This window comes from Rhinopithecus bieti, unplaced genomic scaffold, assembly GCF_001698545.2.
Source record: "Rhinopithecus bieti isolate Rb0 unplaced genomic scaffold, ASM169854v2 scaffold_27006, whole genome shotgun sequence".
NCBI lineage: Eukaryota > Metazoa > Chordata > Mammalia > Primates > Cercopithecidae > Rhinopithecus > Rhinopithecus bieti.
In genome coordinates, this window is record NW_016813373.1 from 1137729 (window position 1) to 1149233 (window position 11505).

Below are 11505 nucleotides of genomic sequence, written 5' to 3' on the forward strand. Positions count from 1 at the left end.
AGGGAGGGAGGGAGGAAGGGAGGGAGGGAAGGAAGGAAAGGGCTCTGAAATGAAGAGTTCCGTATTGGACATATTCAAGTTTTAGATTCTTATTAGAAATCCATTCAATGGTATGGTGTCATAGAAAAGGAAAAAAGGGAGAAATCCAAGTGGGGTTATCAAGTAGGTAGTGGGATGTACAAGTTGGAGCCCGAGAGAGATATGGACTGAAACTAAAGATCGGGACATGTAAACAAAGTGAGATTACTTATGGAGAGAAGCGTATTAAAAAGAGTTTAGAACAGAGCTCTGGAAAATCTCAAAAATTTAGAGGTTGGAGCCAGTCAAAGGAGGAGAAGCCAGGTAAAGAGATTGAAAAGGAAAGGTCAGATGCGGTGTGGAGGGTGAGAAAGAGCCAAGAACTCATGGAGATATCTGGGAAGCCAAGAGCTCTGGACTCATATGTCCAGCTGGCCATGAAGGAAAGCCTTGTCTGTTAAGGCAATGAGATGTGGGGAATGTGTGGTGAATAAGTTAGGACTTTAAACAGAGCCACAAACCAGGGGCCCCAGGGAGCACAGTTAGAAGGGTGTGATATGGGGAAGAGAAGAGTACATTGGTTCACATTAAAGACTGTATGGAGCAGTTTAGGTGTGAAGACCCTGTGATAAAGGTTGAGGTTTGAAACTCTGGCTGGATTCAGAAAAACAGGGAAGGCCAGGCGCAGTGGCTCATGTCTGTAATCCTAGCATTTTGGGAGGCTGAGGCAGTCAGATCACAAGGTCAGGAGTTCGAGACTAGCCTGTTCAATATGGTGAAACCCAGTCTCTATTAAAAAATAGGGCGTGGTGGTGCGCACCTGTAGTCCCAGCTCCTTGGGAGGCTGAGGCAGGAGAATCACTTGAACCTGGGAGGCAGAGGTTGCAGTGAGCCAAGATCACGCCACTGCACTCCATCCTGGGTGACAAAGCGAGACTCCATCTCAAAAACAAAAAACACAAAACAAAACAAAGCAGAAAAACAGGGAAGGGGGCTTGATGGAATTGGTCTTGGGTAATCAGCTCAAAGTATGGTCCAGAATAGTCTTAATGTCTGGAGGAGGGGACTAGGCTTTGTAGCAACAAGATCTCCCCTGCAGGTTGGAGTATTATAATTCCCACTCTACGAGTATAAAAAAAAATCTGGATGAATTTAAGTAAATCAGTGCCAGATAGAGAGTGATCATAGGTCCCTGGAGTCCAAAATCAAGGCTTTGCTCAGCACTCTAAAGCCGGGTGTTAGGTATTTCCTGAACTGAACTAGTAAGAACCATTTGAGATGGTTCATAAAAATACATAGTCCCTCTCTCTCTCCTCTGGAGTTAGGTCTGGAGTGATTTTGAAAGTTTACAATTATCTCATACTGCAGGTATAGAAAGAAAATGGTGCTAAGAATGCAAAAGTCCTTGGCTCGGGTAGTTTGGAATTTCAGAGGACTGACCCTTCTATGGTTGTGATGTTTGAGAAAAAGGTGGAAGGAAGGTGAAAGTTTATTTCTAGCTTAGTCTAATGTCTCCCTGACGGTTAAAAACAAAGAGCATACAAATAAGTGCTTTGCCTTTTGAAAAGCAAAACGTATATGGCCAAAGAATATACTCGCTGCATAGTAATTGCCACTTTTATATCTAGAAAGCACTTTAGAGACTTAAATGCTATGTTCCTTTCTTTACTCAAACCTCCCCTCTACCTGCCTTTTAGGGATATCCTAAAGCTACGACAGGTTTGCCTGCTATCTCCTACTACTTAGATGGAGAGAGCCCAGTGAACAATGAGAATCATAGGGGAAAATTCAAGCTATTTGTGTTCCCTCCCATCTATTTATTTTATCTCCCATTGCAGTTCTTTAAAAATATACTAGAGATATCTCTGTTACACTTAAGTCTTTTCAGATCACAAAGGAAAGCAAAAAGGATATGACGTATTTCCTTCAGGATCTTCTCTTGTTCTCTCCCTTCTCTATCCCAACAGAAAGTCGCCTCCCAGTCAGTGTTCCTTAAAAATTGGACGGTTTGGCCAGGCGCGGTGGCTCACGCCTGTAATCCCAGCACTTTGGGAAGCCGAGGCGGGCGGATCACGAGGTCAGGAGATCGAGACCATCCTGGCTAACACGGTGAAACCCCGTCTCTATACTAAAAATACAAAAAAAAATTAGCCGGGTGCAGTGGTGGGCGCCTGTAGTCCCAGCTACACGGGAGGCTGAGGCAGGAGAATGGCATGAACCCCGGGAGGTGGAGCTTGCAGTGAGCTGAGACTGCACCACTGCACTCCAGCCTGGGCAACAGAGCGAGCCTCCGTCTCAAAAAAAAAAAACAAAAAACTGGACGGTTCTACTTTGCAATGGAGAAGACAACAGGGAGGGAACAAGAAGTCAAACTTCCCTGAGTTATAAATGTGCCTTTTCTGAGACATGAAAGCAAAGGAGCATGCACCAAGAATACAGCTTCTTTTTGTTCTTCTTCTTTTTGAGTCACAGTCTCACTCTTGCTTAGGCTGTGACATGATCATAGCTCACTGCAGCCCAAACTCCTGTGCTCAAGTGATTCTCCCACCTCAGCCTCCTGAGCAGCTGGGATGACAAACATGCACCACCATACATGGCTATTTATTTATTTATTAGACATGGGGTCTTGCTATGTTGGCCAGGCTGGTCTCAAACTCTTGGGCTCAAGGGATCCTCCCACTTCAGCCTCCCAAAGTGCTGAAATTACAGACATGAGTTGCTGTGTCTGGCAGAAGAATATGGTTTCTAAGATAAAACTGTGTCATGTCACAAAAAGTTAAGACAGAAAGGGATCCGTAACTCTGGTAACTAAAATAAACACACATTGTTGTCGCATTCATACAATGGTGTACATAGGGAAATTCTCACTGCCATCTCAAGGATGAGAAAAAAAGACTCTGAGTCCTAGCAAACTGTGGGGCTACACTACCTGGGATCAGATCCTGACTGCTTCTTACCAGTGTTTGGTCATTGGCAAATCATTCAACCTTTAAGTACCTCAATTTTCTTCTCTATAAAATGAGGATAGTAAGGCTGAACACGGTGGCTCACGCCTGTAATCCCAGCACTTTGGGAGGCCAAGGCAGGCGGATCACTTGAGGTCAGGAGTCCGCGACCAGCCTGACCAACATGGCAAAACCCCGTCTCTACCAAAAATACAAAAATTAGCCCAGTGTGGTGGCAGGCACCTGTAATCCCAGCTACTCGGGAGGCTGAGGCAGGAGAATCACTTGAACCTGGGAGGCAGAAGTTGCAGTGAGCAGATATGGTGCCACTGCACTCAAGGGCAATAGAGTGGGACTCAGTCTCAAAAAAAAAAAAAAAAAAAAAAAAAAAAAAAAAAAAAAAAAAAAAAAAAAAAAAAACACCACAAATAATAATAATAATAAAATGGGGATAGTAATAGTAACACTACCTCATAGAGTTATTGTGCAATTAAATGAGTCAACACAACTTAGCATGCAGCAACTACAATGCAGGAAAAAAAAAAAAAAACAGACCTTTTTTTTGGGTGTGGGGAGGAGGACAGGATCTCACTCCAATTGCCCAGGCTGGAGTACAGTGGCACAATTTTGCCTCACTGTAGCTTCAACCTCCTGGGTTCAGGTGATTGTCCCACCTCAGCCTCCCCAGTAGCTGGGACCACAGGCTCATGCCACCACACCTGGCTAATTTTTGTACCCACTTTGGGCTCCTAAAGTGCTGGGATTACAAGCGTGAAACACCATGCCCAGCCAACAATAGACTTTTACAGATAAAGTCTTTTATCATATATATTTTTGTGGAGCTTATAATTTTTTAAAGCTCAAAAGATAGAGGAATACAAGCAAATAGCTCAGATCCCTAAGAATTCATCCACTCCTTCAACAACATTTACTGATTATCTTCTAGGAAGTTGGCTAGACATCAGGAGCAGATGCCAGTAACAGGTTAGAGGGTTCTGAATTTACACCCACACCATGTCACTTTATTTCATTTGTTTTAATCAAATTAAATCTGAAGCCAATAATGGTGGTGCTGAGACATGGCCTGATGGCTTTAGTAATAGCATTAGAATCCCTACTCAGCCATTCCAAATAGATTTACAAACTAAGTAAAAATAGTGTCCCTGCTATGCAAATGCAGCTCCCTGATATATCTTCTAGCTGCCCTCACACCCAAAGGGCTGCCCTGTGTCTCTCTTTTTAAAAATGAAGCTCTCACTTAACTCTGAGCCTTCACCCTGTCAGCCTGGCAGGAAATTCTGCAGTGTTACTGGGGTCTCTATCCCTGCCCAGACTTGGAAATAAATTCAAGAGGATTACCTAGTGCCCAGAAAGCAAGGGAAAGGGGGCAAGTGGCTGCAGCTATGTGGTTAAAGGTCCTGTGGTCTCTTAGAAGCAGGTGGCCTGCTCAGTTCTTTGATCCAGCCTCTTCAGGTCCTATAGTCCATCCCATTTTCTAAAAAGTCCTCTCACCTTCCCAGCATCCCCTCATCTCCCACAAGCAATGTCAATGTCTTTTCTGTCTTGGGGAATATTTCCTTCAAGGATTCTCAGGGGGTCTCTTGCTTGGGTAGCCCCTCTCCCATTCCCCGTTAAGATTCAGCGTTTGAGCTTTCACTAGGGACTATTGGAGAGGTGGCCTTGCAGCAGCTTTGCCTTTCCACCCACTAACCCAATCCTCCCTTGAGGCAAAGAAGCAAAAATCCTGCTAATCTCTGATCCAGGGAGTGAGGCCCTCCAGGACTAGGGAAAAGGAGAAATACCTGCTAATGAGATCCTGGAACCATTCTCAGTAAATATGCAGAAACGTTCAGAACAGAAGTGCACTGTACACTGGGTGAATGTTGCCCACATTTCTTTCTTTTTTTTTGAGACTGAGTCTCACTCTGTCACCCAGGCTGGAATTCCATGGCACGATCTTGGCTCACTGCAGCCTCCGCCTCCTGGGTTCAAGTGATCCTCATGCCTCAGTCTCCTAAGTAGCTGGGACTACAGGTGCACCACCACGCCCAGCTAATTTTTGTATTTTTTAGTAGAGTTGGGGTTTCACCATGTTACCCAGGCTGGTCTCGAGCTCCTGGGCTCAAGTGACCCACCTGCCTCAGCCCCCCAAAGTACTAGGATTACAGATGTGAGCCACTATGCCCAGCCTACATTTCTTAAAATACAATTTTGATAATGAGACTGACAAGTTTTATAATACTGGTAAAATTATAGAAAACTTATTAGAGCAAAGTTTCAAGTGGTAATCAGAAACAAAAATTGTCATCAGGATTAATAAATAGGCTAATGAAGAGAAAGTTATGACAACTCAGATTTTCTTTTTGTTTTTTCAAATAGTGTCTCTAGACTAACAGATAAGGACAATATTTTATTTTGACATAATGCATCAATTTCAGTAAGACATTTGAAAAAAACCTCTTATGAGTAAACTAAACAAGCTAGAACAATGAACTGGATAAAGGAATGTTACATACATGGTATCCGGTGAAACAATCAGTACTCACAGAGCATTGATTCCCACCTGAAAGGAAGACTTTTGCAACAGAATGTTCTACTGACTTGTGCTCCCATTCAGCTTCTTGTCATTTACTTGATTGAATAATTTATAATAATGCAGTTAAATAATCTATCAGTAATTCAAAGAGAGAGAACCAAGGTAAATTCAGAAAGATCAAAATGGCCTGGAAAAGTTGTACCAAATTAGCAGGATGAAATTTAATGAGGATAAACTTTAGATTCTATGATGTCCCAAAAATCAAGAGTGCAAGTAGATAGATGCTGGGTTTAAGAGCAATGTATCCTTTCTTTCAGGATTTTAATAGGACTGCAAAGGAACAGGTGTGATAAGACTTCCAATAAGTCAGTGACATTTTTATGTTAATTAGAAATTTGGAGTCTTCTGAATAGGCATCTGCTTCTTCTGATGCCTATTCAGAAAAGACTCTGTGTCAACAACAACAAAAAAGACCTTGCACCAGCCAGCTCAGCTCTCATTCCTCTGGATATTTCTTGGATTATCAATCCAGAGAATAGTTCTCTAAGACTGGTCTTAAGGGTGTAGCTTCTGAATAGACATCTGCTTACGCTTAGAGAACTTGCCTTTTAAAGAACTGAGTTGACAATCTGGAGAATATCTAGAGGAATGAGAGCTGAACTGGCTGGTGAAAGATCTTTGTCTCACTCTGTCACCCAGGCTGGTGTAATCAGGGCTCGCCGCAACCTCAATCTCCTGGGCTCAACCAATCCTCCCACCTCAGCTTCCAAGTAGCTGAGACTACAGGTGTGCACCACCTCACCTGGTTAATATTTTTGGTTTTTTTTTTTAATGGAGATGAGGTCTTACTGTGTTGCTCAGGCTGGTCTCCTGCCTCAGTCTCCCAAAATGCTGGAATTACAAGCATGAGCCACTGTTCCCAGTGAAGGAGAAAGATCTTGAAGTTATGATGAAACAGAAGTAACTAAGAATGTTTAATCTGAAAAAACAAAAAGGACTCAATGGAGATGTGAGTCCTGTCTTCAACTCTCTCAAGGATTGTCATGTGAAAGAAGCATAAGCCTGGGTCGGTATACTTTCAGAGGGGAAAATAAGGACAAAGGCAAATGCCACCTAGAGACACATATGACCTCATCATAAAGAAAATCATAAAGCAGTTCATAAATGGAAAGGGCTTCCTTACTATATAGTGACCTCCCTGCCTTAAAGGGTTTGAGCATATATTGAATGACCACCTAATAGTGCAGCACTGTACAGCAAAAGATTCTTACAAAAGATTCCTAAACGAACAGAGTGACCTGGGGATAAGGGATTCTTAACCCAATCCCTGGTTGAACTTCAGGGAGACTTTAAACTCACTGAAATTATATTTAAAGCATATTTTCGAGACAGAATATTTGTGACTGTTTCATGTCTTAACCAGAGTATCAAAGAGGAGAATAACCCAAAATAAGTTTAGGGTGACTGACCTAGCATGATTTTCAATTCTGAGATTCTAGGATTAAAATTTATACACCAGTCCGGGCGCAGTGGCTCACGCCTGTAATCCCAGCACTTTGGGAGGCTGAGGCAGGTGGATCACCTGAGGTCAGGAGTTTGAGACCAGCCTGACCAACGTGGTGAAATCCCATCTCTACTAAAAATACAAAAATTAGCCAGATATGGTGGCAGGCACCTGTAATCCCAGCTACTCAGGAGGCTGAGGCAGGAGAATCGCTTGAACCCGGGAAGTGGAGGTTGCAGTGAGCCGAGATCGCGCCACTGCACTCCAGCCTGGGTAACAGAGAGAGACTCTGCCTCACAAAAAAAAAAAAAAAAAAAGGGAAATGCTCCCAAATCTGGGTGAGTTAGTCTCAAGAGAGATCTGAAGTTTGGTGCACATGGAACATCTAAGCCCTCTTCAGCTGATCCTCCCCATAGCCCAAAGAAGCCCAGAGGTGCCACGAAGAAGTATTTTCTTTTCATGCTGGGTTTCACCTGGCATGGCAGGCAGCATGTTATTTTGCTTTTGCTATCATAAGCCATGTTATGTAACTAACATCTTGAACAATGACGCTGAGCCAACTTAGAGGTCACAGCAGAAGGGGAGGGGAATGGGGAGGAGAACAAAGAAACAGAGAATTAGGAAGGAGAGAGAAAGACCAGAGAAGTGGGAGGGAGAGAGAAAAAAAATGGAGGTGAGACTGGAGACAGTGAGACTATGTAATTTCTACTGCCGATTCATATGTTCCTGGGTTCTAGTGGACAGGATATGCTACCTGAAAAGTTCTTCTTCCCTCATTTTGGCTGGGCATCAGGTCTTCAGCTCTTGCTATTGGGGGGAGCTAGCTGAGTGCCAGCATCCTGCAGGAATCCCTATTGGAGGCAGCAGCTGCCTAGCATGGTGTGGCACTGATTGTTCTTGGTGGAAGGCAAACAGGCATGAATGACATTGCCTCCATCCACCCAGCCTTCGTCACAACTCCATGCTGACTATATGAGTCTGGAGGCTGGTGAATGGGGAAGCATGAAAGAGCCTGGAGACCTGAGGCCTTTCTCTTATTCTGTATTTCAGAAGAACATAACCCACTATTTAATGTTCCAAGCATATAAAAAATCTTCTTTTCCCACCAGTGCATGCTCAATGGAAATTTCATTGACTGTTGGTGCTCAAAGATGTTGGTGTGTTAATTTTTTTTTTTTTTTTTTTTTGACAGAGTTTCGCTCTTATCGCCCAGGCTGGAGTGCAGTGGCGTGATCTCGGCTCACTACAACCTCCACCTCCCAAGTAACTGGGATTCCCAGGTTCAAGTGATTCTCCTGCCTCAACCTCCCAAGTAACTGGGATTACAGGCATGTGCCACCACGCCCGGCAAATTTTTGTATTTTTAGTAGAGATTAGGTTTCACCATGTTGGCCAGGCTGATCTCAAACTCCTGACCTAAGGTGATCCATCTGCCTCTGCCTGCCAAAGTGCTGGGATTACAGGTGTGAGCTACCACGCCCAGCCATTTTTTTTTTTTTTTTTTTTTTTTTGAGACAGTCTCACTCTGTTGCCCAGACTGGAGTACAGTGGTAGGATTACAGCTCAGCAAAGCCTCCATCCCCCAGGCTGAAGCCATCCTCCTGCCTCAGCTCCTAAGTAGCTGGGACTACCATACTCGGCCCATTTTTAATTTTTGTAGAGATGGGGTCCCACTATATTGCCCAGGCTGGTCTCAAACTCCTGGGCTCAAGTGATCCTCTCACCCTGGCCTCCCAAAGTGCTGGGATTACAGACATAAACTACCACACCCAGCCAAGAGGATATTATTAAAGGACTTATGATATTAAAGGAATCAAAGGAAAACAAAACCTTTCTCTCTAGGATAACACTTTAACTTTGACTGTTTTCTCAGGGCCAAACTACTCATTGTGGAAGATTTAAAGATAGTTCCACAAATTCTTTGATACTTCTTCCTTTGATAATGGAGCTTTCCCTTCCCCTTGAATTGGACGAAACTTAGTGATTCACTTTTAGCAAATGAAGTGTGGTAAACGCAATGGGATGTCCCTTCCAAGATTAGCTTATAAAGGAACTGTGGCTTCTCTCTCTCAGTTTCTTCTTTGGATCACTCACTCTGGAAAAAGACATGGCATGGGCAGCACTATGAAGAGGCCCACATGGCAAGGAACTGAACCCAGTCAGATCTTCAGAGACTGCAGCCCTCGCAGTTTGACTGCAACCTGCTAAGAAACCTCAATGCAAGAGCACTCAGCTAAGTCACTCCCAGATTCCTGATGCTTGGAAACTGTGTGAGATAATAGTTCTTATTTTAAGCTGCTACATTTTGGGGTAATTTGTTATGCAGCAATAAACAGTACACTCGTGATGCTTTTTCATGATATGTAAACCCTCAGGGATAGAGAGTGCTGGGCTGAGTTACCTGAGGATGATGGTTACATAACTTTAGGACTCCTAAAGTACAGAAGCCAGAGCCCTGGAACAGAGAGAAATGGTTCTTCCTAACTTGAAATAAATGTATGCTAAATCATTTTATGATTAAATATTCCTATCACTACTAATATAAAATGCTGCCTCTTATGCCTCTCCCTACCCCTCCACAAAACCAAAATGCTGTGTTAAAATACGGCTGGGCATGGTGGCTCACGCCTGTAATCCCAGCACTTTGGGAGGCTGAGGTGGGCAGATCACCTGTGGTCAGGAGATCAAGACCAGCCTGGCCAACATGGTGAAACCCCATCTCTACTAAAAATGCAAAAATTAGCTGAGTGTGGTAGTGCACACCCGTAATCCCAGCTACTTGGGAAGCTAAGGCAGGAGAATCCCTTGAACCCAGGAGGCAGAGATTACAGTGAGCCGAGATCACAACTGTACTCCAACCTGGGCGACAGAGCAAAATACTCTGTCTCAAAACAAAACAAAACAAAACGAGTTGTTCATCTTTTTTCAACTTCTCCAACACTGAATTCAGCTGTGAACCTTGATGACAAATAACCGATCATAAGTTGGAGGAGCTCTTTTACCCTCTAAGATGGCACATTTAACCAAAAACTGCTTAACTTCAGTGTTGGGTATGACGGTTCACAGCATAAAATTCCAAATTTGGAAGGAATTTTGGGGATGTCATAGATTATCTCAGGCTGATTTTGTAAAGAATGGTGTCAATTCCTGGAGTAGTGAATCATTTAATGACACAGATAATCCAAGTATATTCTCAACCATCCTCTTTCAAGAGAAGGGAAGAACCTGGAAACTCAGCAACCTACAGGATATAGCATTTCAGATGACCACCCCAGAGGCCCTGCATTTGGCATCAGGGAGAGGAGGATATTTCTGAATTAAGTAATTTGGAATTCACTGCAGGAGTGAGGCAGCTCATGTACAAACCATTAACACCTATGGTTAATACTATGATTAATAGGCCTCACACCCCAGCCTTCTATCTACTTTCTTTAGCCAGCGACATAGTAGTGACCTTTCTCTGATAATGTAACTCCACAAACATTTATTGAAGGCTTCCTTGGCTAAGTGCTATGCCATAGCAGTGTTTATATAAAAATGTTAATAGATTGGTAGTTTCTGGATCTTAGGCCCACCTAGGAATGAGGCTGGTGGTGGATTGTTTGAAGAGATGGATCCTCTCTTGCAAAGGAAGCTCTGGAAAAGTACATTCTCTTACTGTACTGTCTCTCTAAATTTAGCTAATTAGATCACAGGTTCCTTCCGAGAGTCCAGGCAAGTGTTCACTTCTTCCAAAGAATGAAAAAACGAATCCTTTCCCTCTCCTCCCACAATGTGATACTGTATTTCATTCTGTAGGCTTATTTAAACAGTTACCAAAACAGCTCACAAAATCGTTTGAGAACAAACTGGGATACATAGCAATGGGCCCAGGAGTCCCCTTCCATTTGGTGCTGCCAGTGGCAACCTTTAGCTACAAGAGGAGAGTCATAAAGGAGACTTGATCATTCACTTGACCACCCCTCATTCATATGCTTTCCCCAACACACCAAAATAGTGCCTATTTGACTCCCATTTCATTTGATTATTGATTTTTTCATATCTTAAATGCCGATTCAATTTAGTGTCAATAGAGGAGTAAAACTCCTTCACAGAGAAGGAGTTATTCTAAACCTTTATCGAAAGGCAAATGCAGAAAGGCGTCAGCACAGAGGATGGATTTAGTGACTGAGGGCCCACTGGGATTTACCTAATAGATCTGCTGACTATGCCGTATAGTGGAGGATGGAGGAGACAGGCTGCAATCTCAAGACAATGCAGGTGACTCAAATCTGAAATCCATCCAAAAGACGACAGCTTGCTCAGGTACATGGTCCCTGAAAAGTAACTCATCAAATGACAATAGGAACTGTGTGGACACTCCCTCTGTAACATGGACTAGGATATCACTCTCCTATGTTAGAGGAGCTCCAGGCAGTACATCATGCGCAAAGACTTATTGACAGTGGCTGACAACCTGCTGTCCACAAAGCATGGCAGAGTGGGTAATTAACTGGAAAGAG